The sequence below is a fragment of the Sabethes cyaneus genome, chromosome 3, assembly GCF_943734655.1.
Source record: "Sabethes cyaneus chromosome 3, idSabCyanKW18_F2, whole genome shotgun sequence".
NCBI lineage: Eukaryota > Metazoa > Arthropoda > Insecta > Diptera > Culicidae > Sabethes > Sabethes cyaneus.
Window position 1 is genome coordinate 248,545,731 of NC_071355.1, and position 22,310 is coordinate 248,568,040.

Consider the following 22,310-nt stretch of genomic DNA (forward strand, 5'->3'; position numbering starts at 1 on the left):
TGTTTATATGCCGGTATAAATGCAACCAACATGCTTCGTCATGCTGGCTGACGTGCTCGGCGGTTCACTATCTCCGAGATTGTTTGCAGCATTTCCTTGTATAATTTTTCATTGAACGTGCAGATAGGTAGGTACCTAACATTCGCGGATAACCGCCGCCAGTTCGATCGTGTTTTCCTCTATCTGTTTGGGCTGTTTACACGATACTTCCGTTTGCAGTGGATGCAGAACATTGGCACAGGAGAAGAGGCTGTCCCGGAATCGAACATCTAGTGCTTTTTCTTCCTTCGAATGCAATATGAATATTTCATACCAATGGTTGGCCACTAGTATTTTACCAATTTTTATCGGTAGACCATCCGTATACCATCGCACCGTAGTGGATTTGATTCGATACGGCAAATATTGGGCCATCTCTTCTGAAAAATTAAGCTGAATTGGGGAATATTTATGTATTACACTATGCAATAGGGAAAATTTTTCGAGCTGGTGACAGATATCCCATAATACGCTATAGATTATACGTTAATCAGTCAAACTGTAATTTAAAAACATTCTTATTATTACATTTGTTTTTAGGCCCTTACATTAGACTACTGCCTGCAGAATTTAATTTTTAAATGACGACGGAAATAGAATCTACAAGTTATTCCCATTTCAAAACAATTGTCAGATTCTTCGTATATTATTCTGACGAATCAATAGTACCCCAGGTTCAAAAATACTAGAACAATTTTCATTGCATATTCATGATACATCCTTTGTTTTACGACGCTTGGTTCAAGAGTTTTAAATTTTTAAAATAAGCAATGTTCAAGAAAATTAAAAAATTTCCTTTCGAGTTTTTTAAAAATGTTATTCAGTGTGTAACAGTTCATGGAATTCTGAGATCCTTCGGCCCAAATTTATACGATAAATTTGAACAATCCCATCCAGATCCAAATCTTCCTATCTTATCACTCATCATCATTGCAATGCGATGCGCAATGTACGTTTCTTAAGAAATTTTCAATTTACATTTTGCATAGCGACTAACTAAATTTATTAAAAAGTGACCATTAGCCTTATTCAAATAATGTACGAAAACCCTTTCCCGGTATTATGCATATCTAATCTAATATCAGTTAGACGGACATCAAACAGGCTTAGAACTAGCAATAAACATCAATCCGGCAGTTTTCACACTACCACCCACCCACCCAGCACCGGTGCACTACCTGAGTTTTGGGTTCCGTGCTAATCAGTGCGACATCAGCACTGTTCTGGACTGCCCCACTTCAACATGTCAGGATGGCCGAGCGGTCTAAGGCGCCAGACTCAAGAGCAATCTTACCACACCAAGTGTGGGTTCAAGTCCCGAGCGTTCTGGTCCTCTCTGAGGGCGTGGGTTCGAATCCCACTTCTGACAAAAGATTTTTTTTAGTGTTGTTGTATTATTCCACTAGCAGGCGCACATGTAGTTTAGTAGCAGGTAAATTAAAAACCTGCTTAGAATTGTTTGCCCGACGTCGTACGACATAAGCGAATCATTTGCTTGCATCTGTCCGACGCACTGTGGTCCAAAAGGGCAAAAAGTGAAACATTTGGCTTTACTTCTATCAACATAGCATATTCGGAACACTAATTTGTATGAATGTAATCATTCTGTAAAAGTCGAAAACTATGATAAAAATTACAACAATAATTCTTCAGTGTTAGCAGATAGGGGCATGATTTCTTCCACCAAACAGTAGAAAATGTAAAAAGAACTAATTTTGCTGAAGAAATGAAATTTCTGTCTCTTTCGAGTGCACCGTTATAGAACATTTTCTTTGGAAGTTCCTTTAAAATTAGTACTTCACACTTAACGTTTATTAATTGCAGTTGCATAATACAGTGTAAGTTGCATTTTACAAGAATACATGGTCGAAAGGCAACCATCGCAAAGAGCAAAAAGTGGAAGTTTTCTAGCATCTTTTGCTATCGTTTTAGTGACTTTGGACCATTTGTTCCTAGGAATGACCACCATAATTTGAAAGTGTCAAAGTCAAATACTATGATAAATACCAAAAAACTAATTCCTTTGTGTGCTCTAATATGCACGGATGAAGTCAAGCCGCACCTATCAAGTTAGCAATATTTGACCTGAGCGTCAAGATAAAGCACTGATTTCATGTCTCCGATTGCCCCGTTCTACCCTATAGGTTCGTGAAGTTAAGGAAAAATAAAGTTTTAATGTGCGATAACTTTGCAAGGAAATGTCCTAGAGATTTCTCATAAAATACAATTTACAAAAGAAGTATGAATTACTAATAACTAAATACCTAAAGAGGTGAACCAGAAGTTGGCTGAAAGCCTCTGAAATAAATAATCCAATAAAATCAAGTTTTTAAGGAGCTTTCAAAGAAAATACTTTATAACTCTGCATCCGATGGAAATAGAAGTTTCATTTCTTCAGTAAAAATGTTACTGTTTACGTTTTCTACAGCTTTGCCGAAGGAAGCATGTCTCTATCTGCTAACGCAAGAAAGTTTTTTAATTTTTATCATAGCAAACCATAACTAAATTGTAATACTTTCAGATTTTAAATGAGCTAAAAAAGCAAATGATGCTTGCGCAACTTAATAGAACTTCAACGTGTGCACCTATTTGCGGTTATATTTCGAAGTGCCAAAGATTCGATTTAGAAATGAAATCAATTCATATAACCTAGGCAAAAATCTATCGTTTGTTTTTGAATAAGCAAAAAAATCACGATTAGCAGAACGTAGTTTCGATCTACGGACCTCTGGGTTATGGGCCCAGCACGCTTCCACTGCGCCACTCTGCTTGACCTCTGCTTGAACGGTTTCTCGAATTTTACCTCTCCAGGTAGCCTTTTCGTGATTCAGAGTAGGAAGGTTTAGCGAAATTACTCTGTTATTGCATGACCCTGTCATATTTTTCATGCCCATTTTGTGTCATTTAGAACATGTATGCAAAAACTGAACGATGTTTAAGCATACTTTTTAAAAGTGAAATATTTTGTTGGCAACACACAACGAATACTTTTGTTGTCAAAATCGATCCATGCCAAAATTGAGGCATGGCAAAGTTGGAGCAAACCAAAATAGAAATCCCACTGTAACTATAAACTAATTATAAATCTTTTTTGGGCAACATAATAAAATTGAATTGAATTAACTAGACTATTCTTCTTCTTTTTTCATAAGTTTTAAACTAATAATTGTTTACTAGCAGTAGCCCGCGTTCGTCGCATCGCGTCTAGTTAAGAGGGAATCTGAGATACCAAACTTAATTTTCTATAACTTCGGTGAAAAAACACTTTTTGCTGTGTTTCACTTGATCGGAGGTAACCGGAATGTATTACCAAAATGCCAAAATGTACCTCTAACATTATGTAACTCTATATGTAATTACGCTACTAATTCTAGTCTTGACTGCAAAGCATAATTTGTTTGAGTCTTCGCTTACATTTATATACAGATTTTTCACTGTCAATGGCGCCACTAGGGTTTTAACCAGGGCATTGACATCTATACATTGTTATATGACTGACACAAAACAGCAAATGAGACGCTCAAAAGCTATACTCGGATACCTAAAATTAAAAAAGAAGAAAACTTATCCAATTTAATTCTACTATGTATATTTTATTCACGACAGATACGTATTTCGCCTACGACTTGCAGGCTTCCTCAGTGACTGTTTTCGAACTAAAAACTGAGACAGACACTGAGGAAGCCTGCAAGTCGTAGGCGAAATACGTATCTGTCGTGAATAAAATACACATAGTAGAATTAAATTGGATAAGTTTTCTTCTTTTTTAATTTTAGGTTTCGTGTTCTACTAAGACGCTCCAAAAACTTCAGTATTCTCGGATAGACAGTCGCTGATTTTCCTCGCTTATTGAGATTTGCTGCACTCCCGTCACATGCACAAATATCCCTTCAGCCCTGTTTCCGTGCGAGACAACAGTTTCGAACAAATTCTTGCGGTATATGGTTGCAATCTGGCAAAAGGGGAGCATGACCGCTCACTTTTCTATGGAGTTTCACTTTCAGGACATCAAATTGGACTAGCTTCAATGTTTGAAGATAAAATCGGTTGAAGAAAACGAGTGGTTTCACACTTTAACCAAATTGTTTACTTGCAGGACATCAAATTGGACTAGGTTAAATGTTCAAACGATTTAGGTTGAAGAAAAGGAGTGGTTTGCACTCTGTTGCACTTCCCTAGCACAGATATCTTCCACCTGTTGGGACGGGGGTGGGGATTTGTTACTTTTTTTGTAAAAGGAAACCACACTAAACCACTAAACTGTCGTCCCTGCCTGTGAAGTAAGGTAATTACGAAAAAAAATATTTGGAAAACTTTGACCTTGAGACTTTTCATTGATTTTCACTATTTAGTGATTGAAAATGAAAATTGTAATAAAAATCACATGATTATTATATCTATTACGAATCGATTGGTATTCAAACCATCAAGATCCATTCATAATAAGCAGAGCTATTAACGTTCAAAATTTTTCGTTTGCTCGTGACGATAACATTTTTTTGGAATTACCCCTTGACCAGTTGAGCTTCCTGAGAGATATAGTCCTATGTCAAAAATGTAGGTATACGGAAAAAAGACCTGAAATGGTTTTTTTTTATTTTTTGAAGTAGAGTAAATGTACCCTTAGTGGAGGTAGTACCAATAGTGGTGGTAGTTGAATAAAATACGTCCTTTATGAGTGAAAATGCAAATATACTTCCAAATAACACACATTTAATGTGCAGTAATAAAATGTTTAATGAAATATTTCCATTATGGGTACTCGATGCCTTCACCATAGGAACCGTACCGCCACTATTGGTAAACTTATGATGTTAGAAAAATGTTTTTCTCTTTAAAAAATTTCGTATTTTGAATGATTCCAACGATCATTTTTAGAAAGATTGAGAACATCATATCGTGTGCTAATGCATGTAAATTCATTCTAACAACACTGTATTCTGACCAAAATGTTGAAATTATATCATTAAATACGCCACTATTGGTATTCTTACCCTAATGTATTTATTTCCTGTAGTTTAATTGAATGTCTACACTTTTTATTTGACATCATTCCGCTACAATCAATAGTTTTCGATTTATTTGCATTTTTCTTTTTTTTTTTGATTCAACGGAAAAGCCTCTTATTCTTGCCCACTACTTATCAATTAATTAATTCATTCAATGGAAATCAAAACTTGTTATTCTACTCCGAAACAGTATTGCTCTTATAAATTTCTCATAAACAACAGCGCAAAGTGAGTTTGATGAATGTGCCTGCCACAAAAAAAAGTCACGATAGCAGAACGTAGTTTCGATCTACGGACCTCTGGGTTATGGGCCCAGCACGCTTCCACTGCGCCACTCTGCTTACATTCTCCAGCCGCATTGTTATCGAAACACATTCTTCAGAACTGAACGACCGCAGAGAAGGACCCTTCTTCTCTTCTACCGTCGTTGCTCGTAACCGTACCTGCAGCAATCGTTTCGATTGAACACGTCATTGAGTACCACTCTATCTATAGGGCAAGCAGTCCTCTACCTCTCCATGGCAGAAAGAAGACCAAATATACAGGCATAGATAAATGGCAACAAACCGATAGCAGCAGACAAAACATGTGTTCGTTCGTTCGCAAAAAAAGAATGCTAGAGTTCACTTGCCTCGAAACAAAATAAATGGGACACATGCTTGTTTCCGACTCGGGCTTTACGACTCGCTGCTCTGAATATGACGCAATTGTGTGCCAATGTCTGGCAACAACGGTTTGATAACCGTTTTCGGAGCCGGTCGTCTGAAAAGTATTAAAATTAGCATTTCGATCGTTCTTCGAGATGAATAATGAATCACCAAGCGTAACGGTGACGACGTTGAATGAAATTAATTCACTGTCATTCAACAAGCGATGATCGAACAGTTTGGCTCGTGATTGTACTAGCTTGTCTCCGGTCAGTGCGACTGACTCAACACTTACGGATGAAAAAAATTTTAATGTGTTTTTTTGCAATTCCTTAATCATGTAATTATTATCCCTCTAAAGAGACCTAATCAATGGCCCAACAAACGATTTTAAACGACGTTTCGAGCACCTTCCGAAAGAATGGCTCATTCAAGAAAGTCATAAAATGTTCTATTTTTCCCGAATTAGCCCTGTGGGTTCGGATATTACGCTTTTTTATGACTTTTTGGCCTTATTCAGCCCGACAGCAGCGGCACAACTAACGCATCGGGTTCCCAAGCTGACGGTCGTACGCACGCACCCGTCGCTCCCGGCGCGTAGAACGCAGCGAGGGCTACAATTTTACGACTTTTTAAAGCACCGAAGAAACAAAAGTTAAATTCCAGCGGAACAACCTTTAAGTTAAGAGTGCTTTCAAGCACTCCTGGAAAATGATTGGAAACTTGATTGTTCGAGTTCAGACCATGTGGGCTTGTCTTAACAACGTTGAGGTACCGCCTCTGGCGTGATGTACTTGTTGCTTGTTGCATCTTCGAGATGGGTCGTAAAATCAGATCATCTATTCAACGGGGCGAGTAGTCTTTCTGGGGACTCCGACAATAATTCTGGCCTGATCTGATGGATCTAAATGGCTGCTTAAGTGTTGTGCTTTTCACGTAGAACTATTAATCTTGGGAGTGGCTCGGTCCCTAATTGGTTGGTTGTTTTCTTCAAGATAAAAAGCGATTAATAGTTTCGCACATTGTGCTTCAGTCGTATACATTTTACGGATGCAAGCTGGAAACAATCTCATTTGTTTTACTTTTTTCTGCATATTCTGAATCAATTCTTAGATGACGCCACCTGAAATAATTTATTCAATCCTCTGTTAATTTTGACTTAAAACGTTATGATTCAGAATTAAATTAAAGACATTAGGAATTAAAGAAGCGTCATTGGAAACTTTCGAGATGCATCACGAATTGCATCACCTCACCCGGGTTGACTCAGTGTTAGGTTTTTTTCGCCACCCACACGGGCAGTTGTTTCGATATATGTACACTATAAAATAAAACCATTCCCGTAGCGAAGCTTATCCCCGCTTAGTGCTGTCGAGAGCAGAGATTACAAATCCTCGCCAGCATCGGTAAATCGTTTCACCGTTTTCATCGGGCGGCCGGCGGGCGCTCCTCTGCAGTATGACGCCGGCACGTGAAAACCATCATTGGTTGCAGCAGAAAAAAAAAACTTTTCCGGAGAAACACCTTCAAATTGGATCACGAGGGATTATCGGAGATAAAATGCGGTCACGTAGCAGAGGATGAAATTTGCTTTCCTTTGCAGCCTCAGCCAGAAAACCACCCACCAGCAGCGCAGTTGAATTCCCACTCGTCGATTTGTGTCGGAATGAATCTCATTGAGGAATATCGGAAAATGTTCGAAATAGTTTCCCACGAAAGAATTCATAAACCTATTTTTGATAAAAAGCGGACTAAAAACAAATTTATAATTTTTCTTGTCCCCAAAATTTCCAAGCCATCGAAACAAACAATCTATAATTTTCTTTTATGTATGCATGTTTTCAAAATTCAAAGTCAAATCTTTTAGAAGAATTTAATAATACAAAAAAATCTCAAAATGTGATTTCCAAATATCATTTCACTATTTTAGTGTAAATATTACGTACAATAAAGGAAGATTGTATTTCAATCATTAAATGGTGAAAACAGAAGAAAAGTTAGCAAAGCACATAATACATTGATTTTAGTATATCAAGTGTTAACCGTTTCCTTTGAAACTCTTATCCTGCATTCGGCATCATGCTGCACTGAAAATAAATCCAAGCTGCTTATTGGCTCTGGAGATAATTCCGTTCCGTATATATACGGAAAGTTAGTAAGAAAAGAGCAGGGGTCCAAGGTTGCTTCCCTGTGGTACGCCAGAGATGTTGCTGAACGAATCGGAAAACTCAGTGCAGCCACTTGCAACACGGTACGGAAACTACCAAGTTCTCTACCAACTCTACTCTCTACGATCGTCCAGAAACAGATCAACAGGCAGGCCCCGTCTTCGTTCTTCTTAGAGTTGACCAATGATCAGAACTTCTTCGAATTTTTGCGAAGGTATTCATGCATTCATAGAGTACACAGAAAACGGTTGTACACTCGAAAATCGCTTGGTGACTTAGCAGCGTGATCTTTGAAATGCGCGCAGAGCAGAGGATCTTGCACATTTCAATCGACGGAGATGTGCATTTCCCCACGGAGGCTTACGAGCGGGTCGATATATGGGACATAATCGGCGATTAAACTTTTCAGAGTGCGAATGACTTGATCAACAGCGGTGTCAATATCAGCAGTCAGTAACAAAGATTGGTAGTCGACCTGCGCAATTGCCGTGGCTAAGCCATTAAAATCAGTTCTATGAAAATCTAAACCGTTGCCGTTGATAACATCCTCAAACACGACAGAGATCGGCAAACTGAATGCAACATTATATGAATTCAATGAGCAGTGAGTAATAAAACGAATAAGAAATGAAATATAGAAGATGAAGAATGAAGAAGGATATATAAAAAGGAAAAAGGTAGTTAAGTCAAAAAAATGAAAATGGAGACAAGGAAAATAAAATGAAAACAATTTTCATATCATTTAATATTCATAAAAACTGGGCTCAACTCAGTTCATCATCTTTGCAATATCAAACGTGTAAGATAACAATTATAAAAACAATTTCACTGATTTTACTTGGCCAAAAAATGCTTTCTTGTGGGTTACCATTGATTTCCGTCAAACAAAGTGCCTAATTAACTGAAGTTTTTGAAGCGTTTCGTGGAATATTGAAATTAAAGAAAAGGACAACTTTTTCTACGATTAAATTCCACTTTTAATTGTATTCACGACAGATACGTATTTTGCCTACAACTTGCAGGCTTCATCAGTGTCTGTTTTCGAACTGGAAAGTATCTGTCGTGAATAAAATTAATAGTGGAATTTAATCGCGAAAAACGAGGTTCAATAGTAAATTCAAATTTGCTTTATTTTATTTTTTATCTAAGTTTGCTGTTCTATTTTTTTCTACATATTTTTTTCATCGACTTTCATCGCATATTTGAAAATATTTAGAACAGATTGTTCACACAATTACACAAGTCTTTGCGTAGAATAAAATTCATTTACGTGATAAAATGCGAAATTAAACAAAACTTATTGGTGATGAAATAGGTCACGTACTTTGAGCAAGTAGATTATATTTTTTGTCCGTTTGGGAGTGTTTGCAATTTGATGTTGTTCAACTATCCGCAAATAGGTAACACAAACAAAATATGTATTGCGAAAGATACCACATCAAGGTTGAATTGCAGAAAGTCAAATTAGACAAGTAAATTCTAGTACGTCTAATCAAATTATCATTATATAAACATCATTCATCAAGCCGGCACCCCAGTCGGCTGTCGGAACGGAAAACCCCGACACCTAATTATTCACTCACTGAATTTCACCTTTCTATTTTCTACCAATGACTTCACTTTTGCACCCAGCTTCCGGATCGATTTTCCGCGTAATTTCAGCGTTAAAATCGGAACAATGATAAACGGGCACGCATGTAAATTTGCCGGGATGAATCATGAAACAATTTTCGTAGTCGAACACCGAGTTTCGGTGGATGGTTTCTTCTCTTCCCCATCGCAAATGAGCGCTGAGTTTCCCTGAGATATGAGCCGTGAAATTTGTCGCATTTTTCACGTATGCGCCGCATTCTGGGCCACATTTCTGAATGTGACAATTAACGTTGCTACGCACGAATGCAGATCGATATCCGCAAATCAAGCCAACAGTTCGGGCGAGAAGAAAGCCCTTTTCTCCTCTTCACGAGGAGGATTCACCATGAACAATGACGACTGTGTAGCATTAGAGTAGAATCGAAGACAGCTTATTCGACCCATCTTTTCGGCATGTCTTCGGCAGGATTATTATTTATCGTCCAATAAATTATAAATAAACAATAATAAGTACCAACCTACAAGAACGTTGGCTGGTAAGACGAAATAACAAAGAGGACGAAACAAGCCAAGTCCTTGCGTCTTGCCGGGTCCAGCGCCAGCAGTCGAACCAGTAAATAAATTACGCAAAAGTGGTTTCGAAAAGTGTAACGCCGAAATTCCGCATTCCCCGAGCGGAGGGTAAGACAAGGCGCTAGAATCGCAGAAATGAAACGCTATATTTATTCGATAACTGCGACTAATTGGAGGGTTTGCCGGAAAGCCGTAATATTGGCTCTTATCTTGTTTTTTGTTCTTCCCAGCAACAGCAATATAACCGGTCGATGGTAGTTGAATGGAGAAGAAAGGCTGCTGTTCGATTGGGAAAAGCAAGAAAAAACAATCGAACAAAGGCATGCAATTGTTTGGGAACTCCACATACAGCCTTCGATCCCTCTGTTCCGTTCCTCACTGAACGTCGATTGATGTGCCACACCACAATTCAGTGCGTCAAATACTGACTAATTATAAGTTTCGCAATCATCATCGTCGAGAGACTCATTATTGGAGATTTATTGGAACGAAGACGAGTACACTTTTACTTTCTTCTAATCCCGTATGCACGCCGGCACCACCGTAAGGGATCACGCAAAGTCGTAAATATTGTGGACTACATCGGCTATGCAGCAGAGCAGAGCAGGGCAGTGTTGTGTTCGGGGGAACAATGAGACCGCTAGTTCCATCCCACCGAAACATATTTTCGAAGACTACTTCTGCATGGTTGATTGTTCGGCGTCGTACAAGTCAGTCAGTACGGTAATGAAACCAGTCATTATTTTGCGTCTTACGTACAGCGGTAGTTGGTTCCTCATTGATACACCGCCCCGAATATACCGAATTCATTACACGGGGTGTGTAGCATGTGATTAGCACTGTTTTTTCATTCAATCTTTATGAATGCGAGATGCGAGATGCGAGAGACGGGAGTGCGTGACCAGCATCAGCGTACAGTAATTCAATGTAGTATCAACATAATCAATGTGAGGTGGAGGAGCACTAAAAGAAGGTTGTAGTTAGTTTCTTTCACAAAAAAAGTATCTCGCCCCCGGGTGGACTCGAACCACCAACCTTTCGGTTAACAGCCGAACGCGCTAACCAATTGCGCCACGAAGGCTGCTGATTATGTGGGCCATCGATCGAGAGCACTGTGCTACTACTCGTCTATATGGTCTATAAAAAGTCTAAAACACATTCACCCACGCAAGCTGGGGGTTGCTGACTGTAGCAATTGTATCGCAAAATAGACCCACCAGACAGGAGCAAAAATAATTATCGCATTAGAGAAATTAATGAGCGATTCAGACACCTTCGTCAACCGGACGCAATTAAGCTCCACAAGCAGGGAAATGCGTACGCTTTGGACCTGCCAGCATCGACAGGGGGCAGGACGAGATAAACAGCACGACTTATGCAAGCCTTAGCTCTCGCACAGAGAAATTTCCATCACAATTTCCACCGGGTGGTGACTTTGTTGTAGCTCCCAGGGATTTCGTTCTTTACTAATGAGTGTGCTGTTTCTATAAATAAAGCAAAAGTGTTTGTCTAAACTTCTTTGCACAGATTGTGTTCCATTCCGTAGTTGTGAACTATTTCTATTTATTTCTTAGGAACCTTGGGCTAGGTTCTCTTGGTGATACAATTTCAGTTGCTTCCGGTCGGTGGAAAAGAGATAAGGTAAACGGTTAACTTTAAACTTTAACCTACATCAAGGGATGCTATGCTGGAGGCTGGGCTGTGTTATTTTTATTGCAGTCGTGAGTTAGTTGTAATGGCCGGCCGCTCAAATTATTCGAAATGCAGACATCAATTGGTGCTGGATATTGAACCGGTGAGATTGAGGTGTAATATTTTTCAACAGAAGTCAGGCTTCCGAACGACTGCCAACATCAGAACAAGGTTGTTAAAGGTACATTTCTTGGAATTCCCAAACTATTTTAAGTATTTTAAGTGTTTTTTTGGTTTTTTTCATAGGGGTAAATGTGTTCAAGATTCATCGGAAATAACTTTCATCGTTTTTTAACATTGTTCTAACTTCTTGAAAATGGTTTGATGGAATGCTTAATTGACCACCTAAATTTCCCAGAATGTCTGTTTTTTTACAACTGTGCTAAATCATTAATTAAAAACAGCAATCTTTCCAAAATCTTAAAATTTATTCCCATGTATTCGTTGAAAACATATGGAAAATGCTGCAATGTTGTGCAAAGTAATGAGGAATTTTCGTTAAGATGGGGTCACTACTGATACGAGTTCTTCAAATATAGGAACTTTTGTACTTGATTGTTTGGAAATGGACCAAACTCGTGTTTTTAGTCTTTGAGCATGAAATGCGGTCAGGCATTAATAATGATATTTTTGAAATGGTGGTTCTACAATTGATGGAGAGACGGTAGGGGAAAGTAATGAAATTTTTTTTGGAATGGAGGGGGAAGAGCGGTGAGGGGAGGAGGGGGGGGGGGGTAGCTAGTTTGAAAAAAGTTGATTTTTAGCTAACCTTGAGATCTATATGACTTGATATTTCCTGAACTTGCAATGAAACAACTAACAAATGACATAGTTAAGAAGAAGAAGAAGAAGAAAATGGCTTTCACATGAATATTGGATTTGAAAAAAAAACGCCGTCTTCGCCATGAGCCCCGCAGCCAATTTTCATTTTAAGACCAGCATTTCTTAATGTGGTTTTAAGAAAGCTTAAGGCTGAGAAAAAATGCCTTGAAATACATTTATCAAATTAAGTGTGCATTGATATGTTAACTTTATTATTTATAAACTTTATCAACTTAAAAATATATAGCCGTGAGCAGAAAGGGTAGTTTTACTGTCAGATCATTGTGATCAATTTGGTGTATCAGCGACAAATTTTCAGCAGTTTCCGTAGTTGGGCAGCATATGCGCATTAAATTTCAGCGTGCATGTATTGGAATATTTAGTGGCTTAAATTAACGCGCCATCAAAGTTTTGCAATTTTGCTTTAACGTTGCTGAATATTAAGAAAAACAAATTTCTCTTATTTTCTATTTTTTAATCATATTTTAAGGGAGGTCCCACTTGCCCCGGAAAATAAAGTAACTGGGACCTATCGTCATTATTTCGAAAATTCTCCATAAATTCATTTCATGTAAATCGATAGTACTTTTTTGTAATTAAACCTTCGAAGTGATATTACTGAACAGTTTTTGTGTTGCAAGGATTTTAAAATAATCATAGGTAATATTGCACAGTCGAATAAACCCATGCAATTTTTGGGCTCCACTTGCCCCGGGGTACCTTATTTATATCGGATTTTGCACTGCGTTTTTTCGTATTTCTCATTATTCTGGAGTGCCCAATGGGAGATAGTCATGTCCCAACACCTAATCTCCAAGAAGACAATCGAGTTGCTGAAGACCAACAAAGCCGCTACCGGCAGAGCTTTATGAATATAGCCGAGAAACGCCGGCAACGACTCTACTCAAAAAAAGGCCGGAGGGGGGTTCAAAACAGGGCAGGGAGGTAGTCCCCAACATGTGAGAGAGGTCCAAATAAGTAAAAGATGTTGCTTTTCTCTTGCATTTGAATCGATAGCAGTTATGCACAACTGGCTGAGGGACAAAAATAGACGGGGTCTGAATAACGGTGACACTAAAGAGGGAAGCAAAAATAAGTGGAAAAAGCTTTATTACTTTTTTCGTTATAGAGCTGTTCGATGAGAAAGGAGATGTATAAATGGGAATGCCTATAAATGATTCTTTATCAAACCTGGCTTAATTGTTCCTCGACATAAGGGAAACAGGATGTTTGACAATAAGGGGGAGTGTATCTGTATGTTCCGCCATAACTCCCGAATAGCTTGACCGTTCTCCACCAAACTGCAACGCTTTACCAGAAGTAAACTTTTCTTCGAGCACAACGCCATCAAAATTTGATAGTTCCAGCGAACACTACCTCTGGTTACTTTAACTCGCTGTACAAAACTGACTTAGTAAGATCGGAGATAGCAGACAAAAAAGCTATCGCTATCGAACTATAAACGAAATGAAACTTGGCGTAAATGTGCCTTGACAAATGAGAGAACCAAAGGTTGGGGTTCGGGGTAATGTGAGGATGTATATATGTTTCACCATAACTCTGGAACGCCTGGACTGGACCGTTCTTCGAGGCAACTGGAATACAAAAATTATTATTATTTTATTATTTTATTATTTTATTTTATTTTATTATTTTATTTTATTTTACTATCGAACGCAGTATTACATATTTGGTAAATATGAAAAAGGTCGATTCGACGATTTGAGCTTTTGGCATGTGATCATAGTGAATAACTATGTAAATTTTCAGCCGAATCGAAGAAGGTCAACTCGAAATTCAATATTATTATATGCCATTGGATGCCTTTCTAGCGCACGGCAGTCAAAATTCGTCGCTGTGAAGCGGTCATGCTATGGATTTACCGGCAGCAAAAGTTGGAAGGAAAAGCTTGTGTTCTCTGTAAGCTAACATTGGCGTTCTTTTGATTATTGTTGGCTTTTACATATATTCACAGAAAACTGGTATAATATACTGACTTGTAAGAAAAAGTAAGGAATTAAAAATGTTCCAATCCTATTATGTACCTACTTTAATCACAAGTCGGGTTGCTTTAGAAGACATTACAGCTCTTACTTTTTGTTTCTTATGCAATATGTGTATTACGAGTGGATCGTAAACCCCAAACACTTCATAATTGAATTAACAGCAAAAGGTTCAAGAGCATATGATAGTTAGTTGCAACATTGATGTGCTCGTACAACATTCATGGATTGTTTCATTCTTGCGAAAAGTAACGGGTTTGATGGTCGTAGATTTTCCTTTTCATTTGCTGAAGAAAAAACGAATAAAATTGCCAAAGAATGCAATCTTCTTCTGAACCAACATAACCGGCACAGCTCCTGTAAAACTAGGTTACAGCATATCGCATAAAAGAAAACTCCGCCGCACTTTACATTGCTCATAATTCCCACAAAGTTACTGCCAGGGCACGCAACTCGGCGAATTCCCAAACATAAAATTGCACCTTTCCATCGATAAATCAGCCAACTTTACGACGCGAACCGGCGAGACTAGAGGTTTCCGCTTTCCGTCACCGCCACCGTTGCAAATTGGGAAAAGCATAAAACCCTCGACCGCGGTGCGTCGAGCATGGCAGCCCTCTGAGAGGGCACAAACCAAACGATCTAACTTTTCAACTCATCCGACCGGGCAATAGAGAACATAGTTGCACCGTTAAATTATGGACGCATCAATCGTATTGGCCCACATTTTATCGATTAAGACGACTGGCTGAAGTTTGACGACGGAACGCAACAAGTAAATAAATTCCGATATACACGTCACTCAGGAAACTCAATAAAATTACACGCTTATCAATTTTAGCATTCCGCAAAAATAAAATCCCAAGATGCTGTGACGAAGAAGGGGTATGTAATATAGGTAGGTACTTGGAAACTAGAACAGATCTTCCTCCGATCTGCTTCTCGGATCGGATCGAAGTTCAACAACTAAAGCGACAGTAAACTTGGCGTGAAATTAATTTCTGGATTTACAAGACAGTTTGGCAGTTTCGCACGTCAAACGGATGATTTGTCGGTGCAAACCGGGAAAGGGACTGAACGGTAACCCTTTTCTTCCGATTTGGTTTTTCATCGTTGGTGTGGGAACGAATGTTATGGTTCCGATGTAACAACGATTTGCGTTTTGAACTTTTTGAACTTTTTTTTAAACTTTAATCATAGAAAATCTCCTGCACCAGAGGTGCAGCACTTCTTATCAGGGAATAGATAGGAAACGATCCAATTTCTCGTGCCGGTGACTAGGTACATTAATAATGCTTAGTAGCGTGAAAAGTGAGCATTTATAATTAAGAAGGCGGTTGTAAATAGACGAGATAAGTTTGCAAAAACTGTCTGCAAGTCTGCCCGTGTGTTGTTGGCTGAGAGAGGAAAATCGTAACCCGTTGCCGCTGTTCGCGGTTTGTACTGTATGCTGCAGGAAAAAATATACACTTATCTAAAACCGGAAGTCTGCTCTGCAATTTTCAGGGTTGCTCTCGTTTGGGAAAATCATAAGCCAGATAGTTAAACTTGTGGATGATTATAAATTCAACCATGTTCCATCCCGCAGATGGATTCATTAGCAAATCAAACCGCACAACTTTCTGCATTTCTCAAGATAATTAAGCGAAGTGGGTTTCATTATGTGGTAGCTTCCTAAATCAATCTGCTCGTTATCTACGAGTAGTGCCAGAGCTGATTTATGCTGCATGTGTGTTCCCTGCCTTTTTTACGTTTCTTGTTTGAGACGTCGTCTCGAGAGGCATTGAATTTGAAGCTTCAAACATGAAAGCTTTTTTGTCGGCCAGGAAGTGGAACGTTTTTCCATAAAAGCCTGTGCCTGTTTTCCTCCCATATTTTCTGGTTCCTATGCACTTAGAGAACACGTTTCCGGTCGCCGGCAACTTTTCAATTGCTCAGCGTTAGTTAATGTGGCTTATTTTGTAACGCAGTCACGAAACAAGACGCCATCGCCAAAAATCCCGGCACGTTTTATGATTTCCTCGAAATCAGTGGAAGATAACGGGTTACGATAAGAAGGTTCCGCAGCTATGGACTGCTGGGGGAACGCGTCATGGAAGAAGTGTGCCGAAACACTTGTTCGTTTCGTTTTTTTTTTGTTTTTGTTTGGAACGCCACTTGATTAAAATATGATCAGCAGCAGCATCGATTACAATCGCTGCCAACTTCTAGACTGTCAATTAGTTACGCTACCTGACCTACAACCAGTCAATACGGTGGAGATCGTTTACTTTATGGATAGGTGACTATGGACAGTGCTTTGGTTTTCGAAATCGACCCACCCGAGAGTCAGAAGAAGGGCACGACGCCGCCGTACATTGGATTGGTTACAACTTGGGCCGCGTTCGACGGTGCGTGACAGTCGCGAGAAATCAGCCACCGAAACGGCAGTGTAATTGCTGGCCGTTTCAGTTAGAGGACACAATCTACGAGAAACTTTGTTGATTGTTGTCCTTCTTCATTGTCCGGAAATTAAACGGGAACAACGAAAGTGTTCGTTCATCATTTATCACTAATGAAAGTATTACTTAAAGGCGGCGAACATTCAAACCGTTTTTGACAATCCACTCCAATCGACGTGATCCTATTGGCACGTGATTGTTGGTCAAGCAACACTAGCTTATTTTTGATGCAAAAAGTATTAACCTAAAAAGATACCGGATTGAATCACTTCACCAGTTGAATACAACAAAGTTAGTACAAATTTGTTTTAAAATGTGACTGATTTATTGATAATTACTAATGTAACCAAGAAAGTAATTTTATACTTTACGACTGCTGACTGCTTTCAGTATTTTACTATTTTAGCTAAAACAAACTACCTCGTGAAAACTCGGTGTTTTCAGACCAATCAACTCGCTCTAATAACTACATTGCTTCTAGATCGAATTTAAACTTTTACAACTCGCAAGGTAATTTGTAGGTTAGTTTGACATAACTTTTCCTCAAAGATTGACCAACCGTTGAAGTGTGCGCAGCAGTTTAGTGTTTGATTTATTTTCCTCGAATAATTACGTAGCTGTTTGTGTTCGCTGCTTCAGTGGTAGTATAGTTCACTATACGTAGATTTTCGCACTGTTTTGTTTTGCTTCCCTGTCTTGTTGTTCCATGCAAATCCGTGCGGTTTTACGATGGAGGTTGTGCAGCAGACTTTTGGTTATCTAAGACACTCACCGCGCGAAAGGTGTCGAAATAATTTGCCATTGATACTCTTGCGTAATTACGTAAGCGCCCGAAAGCAGATAAAAACACTGTTATTTAAAAGGCTTTAACATTTGCAACTGGGTAGATAATTGATAAATAGTATTTTTGAGGAAAGTTTGTTGTAGAAAAAAGGTGGAAGGTATGTTCTCACATTATTCGACTACCTGTTTCTATCTATAGTTTAAGTCGAAATATGAAAAACAACAATAACATCGGTGGCTGCTCTGGAAGCTTCATGTTACACGGGAAAGGTAACAAATGCTTGAACGAGTCAGCTAACGTATCAAGCAGAGTGGCGCAGTGGAAGCGTGCTGGGCCCATAACCCAGAGGTCCGTAGATCGAAACTACGTTCTGCTAACGAGTAATTTTTTATGTTGATTTGAAACAACCAAACTGACACTACAGGAAAGTATGCGAAGTTAAACTGTGAATGTATTGAAAACACATAAACTTGGCCTTTTGTAGGCAATAGATATGTTGAAGATGAATAGGCACTGTTAATGGTAAGTCCCAATCTCGCGGCTGTCCGTTTAATAGCCCTAAAGACCTCTTCCACTGCTCTATGGTTGATTCAGACTATATCGACGTCATCCGCAAAGCAAGAAGCATGTGAGTTTGATCTTCGTAGTGCACCCCTTCCAAAGCAATGTTGAATAGCAGGTCATTGAAAAGTGCATCTCTTTGTTTAAGTCCGTGAGATCTCACCCGCTATTCTGACGTAAAATTTTGACTCATCACGAAACAGCGGAACTAGTTGCGTCGGAAAACCTTGTTTTAGCAGTATATGCCATAGCTCATTTCGTTTGACTGAATCGTACGCCGCCTTAAGGTCCACAAACAGGTGATCCAAATAATTTTTATAATGGTAGTTTTTTACAATTAACGGAGGAAACGGTTGAAGAAAGTAAAGGGAAAGAGCGGAAGAGTGGACCTTCCAGGAATTAGAGATTTCTCCCAACGGAAAAACTGATACATTTAGAACAAGTTCTAGCTAACAGAACTAGGTAAATTGAAATTCTCGAAAGAAGCTTCAAGCGCTTCCCAGTTACAGCGAAAATCAGGTAAAACAGTCTGTACAAATCTCAAAACACAAATGAAAGTAGGTATGCTAAATTAGGTATACTTCCAAGTCCAAATAACTATCGCGGTAGGTTTTAATTACCTATAAGTTAAAACATACCTATAACAGCGTTTAAAAGCAAGAGAAAATTCTCCCGGTTCAATCAGTTTCAGTCATTCGTCTGTAGAGGCACTAATTTTGAGTCGAAATTCTTCGCTGAAGTTTAAGATCGTAAACTATGCGTCCGATGAGTAACAAGTTCTGTGGAATTCCCGGCAATCCAGCCAGGAATGGATTGTGCTCGGCTTGTTATGAAACTTCGATGGGGCGAACCACTACCGGCGCCGCCACCACCACCGCCGCTGATTCGACACCTAAGGTGACCAATACCGTGCGCCGCTTACTTCGCAAAATATGGAAGCTGTTCAATCCAAGAATTATCGTCGTCGAGCATGTAGCAATAGTCAATTCGAGGACGTAAGAAAAAAGGGCGAAGTGAGACTGAAGCTATGAAGGAATATATTCTGAATTTTGTAACGCTTAAAAAGTATTGAGGAGCCAGTAATAAAAGTAACAATTTTTCATTTTCGAACAATATAACAATTTTCTTCGTTTAACAATATACCACTCCCTATACCAAACCTCTATACCAATCGATAGGTTTCGTCGAATTGAATTGAGTTGCAATGTCTGTATGTATGTGCAACAATTGGGTCTATTTCTTGGAGATCGCTAAACCGATTCCAGTGACCATCTAAAGATATCAAATTACGAGTCTTGCTACCGTAAACCGCGAGAGTGTTGTTGATAGAAGTCCGAAAGCATGCTAACAGGGGTGGTCGAACCGATTAATGCACTAATAGCATTGTCTGAAAGGTATCGTCAAACAGGGTAACTTGCAACAGTTCTTAACTATAAGTTATCTACTACTACTTATCTGTTGTACACTTGAGGACATTTAATTTTAATACACAATAATTAGGTCTAGGATAGAACAATTTCACATATTGAGAAAAAATATGCGAACAATATTACGTAACGCACTTCCACTATGCAAGATCGCGCCACGAAGGGTAACGCGGGAGTTAAAAATCATCGATATCTTGGTTACGTAATATATGAATGTTCATTACGTTACGAGTGATCGTAATTAGACATTATCATATTACAGGCCGATTTCTCTCAGTGAGGATATTTTCTTTTTGGCCTCTTCTATAGCCATTTTCAGTCCATCCAGAGAAAAACTGGCATATTTCCTACTTACCGAAAGTAGCTTATACTCTTCAGGTGTACTTTAGTATTGCTTTATGCAAAATTAAATGATAACTTGACTCGTGAACTTAACGGAACGCGGTTTTTATATCTACCAGCTGTTGCAAGTTACCCCGTTTAAGTACTTAAACGTACTTTACGAATAATGTGGCAACAAGCAGGATAAACAAAACTAGTCACCATAAATCAATTATTTTGTTTCTTTATTATTCATTTTACTATAAAAATGTATGTTCAGCTTCTTTTATTTGAAGTGCTTGTGCGGCGACACAAACGTTTTACAGAAGAAAAATTGACGATGAATTTGTCCTAACCTAAGACTTCTTTGAACTGTTAGCAACAAGATTCAGTGACTGATATAGATTAAAAATTGAAGTAACAGATCAAAAAGGACAATAAATTGGATCGATATAGCGTTGTTGCATGTTACCCCGCTGTTGCAAGTTATCCCGTTTGACGGTAATAACAAAATAAGAACACTTTTAAATTTCGATACAACAGTTTTAGTTGAGTAAGATTACTCAAATAGCGATAAGGAGCCAATAGGAAGACAAAACTCGGGTCATCATTGGTTATCAACTTATCAGGGTTGGACCCATGGAACAACCTTCATCTACCACCCCCTGGCATTTATGCACTGTCTCAAGATAGGTCTACAAAGTAAATTGAGCTCAGCACGATCTGGGCGTTCGCGGTAGTCAACAGAAGTTTTAAACGATAGAGTCGCAGCCGCCTCTCAACTCTCGAGATCAAACAGCTAGTGCGAAGTATTTACAACGAGAATCCATCGCCAAACCCCAAAAACCGACCGCTATCAAGCACTCCACTGGCCCTCCAGCCTACATAGATATATGTTCGCATGTGTGTAATACGGCCGAATGACCAAAAGTGTAAACGTTAAGATGTCGAAACGTTTCTTTTAAAAAGTCATAATTTTTTATTTTAGATTTTGATTCTGAAGTGCTTTCCGCTTATTTTTAAAACTGCGCCGAAATTTGAGAAGTGGCCGAAAAACGATCATACAGATAAGCATTCCAGTGCGGCGCGGAACAACCTCGACGGAATAAAACTCGTAACGATTGTAAAGCTATACCTGTAAAAATGAATTTCTGTCTGTTTGTCTGTCCGTATGTTCCTTATAGACTCGGAAACTACTGAACCGACCGGCGTGACAATTTACATGCCGGGATCTTTGGGGCCGGGGAAGATTCTTATGATAGTGAGAGAGCTCTTAAAAGTCATACAAATTAGGGATGGGAAAATTATCATTAATTACTGATAGTTATTAGTAAGCAAGAATATCACTAAGTATCAGTAAGGTTCCGCAGCTATTGATGCTTACTGATACCACAGACTAACAGACGTAACACCGAAGCCTCATTTGATCGCCAATAAAAACGATCATTTCAAATATTCACTTAACCGAAGACTCAAACAACAGTCGCTGCGCGAGAACGCCGCTCACTTGCGCAGGTGCTGTTGTCAGATGATATACAAGTAAATTTATAGCATTGCTAAATTTATAGCAAGCTGCCTTGCGTAGCGGGAAGACTGCACCAGCTGATGCTAGTGTTTTTTCCAAGTTTTAAGGGTGTCATTGAAACGATGTTTTGTTAGAAAATATGTTCGAAGTGTTACGTCTGTTAGTCTGTGCTGATACAGTTACGTAGTCCCTTTAGAAAAATCAGTAGGATTAAAGTTAATGGTCGGTAGTTGCGTACGATAGACGAGAGTAATATTGCCGTCGTTGTCGTCAGCAGCCTAGAGCCGCGGTGGCTCGTGCTGTGTCAAGCAGTCGTCTCTATTCAACTCGATCGATCGTCTAAAAAGTCATAAATCGCTTTCGACTTGAGCCATCTTGTATGTTGAGTCTTCGTGTTTCTGGTGCCGGTGAGGTTGTTGAAAAGAACTGTTGTCGTTGCTCTGTCGTCCGGCATCCTTACGACGTGCCTGGCCCACCGTACCTTACCGACTTTTGTCAGATGTAGATGAGAGTCTCTGGGATTCTCAAGCAGTGAAAGTATGTCGTGATTCATGTATTTCTACCCTTGATGGAAATCTTGCCTCTACCTTGAACAGCATACTGCATAAGCCGCCACCTTGTCCCAACCCTCGCCGCGTCTCGAAGGGACTCGAGTGTGTCCCCGAAACGTGCGAAACACGTGACTCGTTCCAATGTAGCTCTGAT

General features: G+C 39.1%; 1 protein-coding gene and 5 non-coding genes across 6 annotated transcripts in view; 2 read left to right on the forward strand and 4 right to left on the reverse strand.

Annotated features, from left to right (window-relative positions):
• Positions 1 to 22,310, reverse strand: part of LOC128744415 (centaurin-gamma-1A) — a 260,009-nt gene that overhangs the window by 65,395 nt on the left and 172,304 nt on the right. The window lies entirely within an intron of this gene.
• Positions 1,285 to 1,408, forward strand: Trnal-caa (transfer RNA leucine (anticodon CAA)). The gene is made up of 2 exons: positions 1,285 to 1,322; positions 1,364 to 1,408. It is a non-coding gene; the product is annotated as a tRNA-Leu (tRNA).
• Trnam-cau (transfer RNA methionine (anticodon CAU)) lies at positions 2,738 to 2,809 on the reverse strand. The gene has a single exon. It is a non-coding gene; the product is annotated as a tRNA-Met (tRNA).
• On the reverse strand, positions 5,318 to 5,389 carry Trnam-cau (transfer RNA methionine (anticodon CAU)). Its single transcript has one exon. It is a non-coding gene; the product is annotated as a tRNA-Met (tRNA).
• Trnan-guu (transfer RNA asparagine (anticodon GUU)) lies at positions 11,037 to 11,110 on the reverse strand. The gene has a single exon. It is a non-coding gene; the product is annotated as a tRNA-Asn (tRNA).
• Trnam-cau (transfer RNA methionine (anticodon CAU)) lies at positions 18,076 to 18,147 on the forward strand. Its single transcript has one exon. It is a non-coding gene; the product is annotated as a tRNA-Met (tRNA).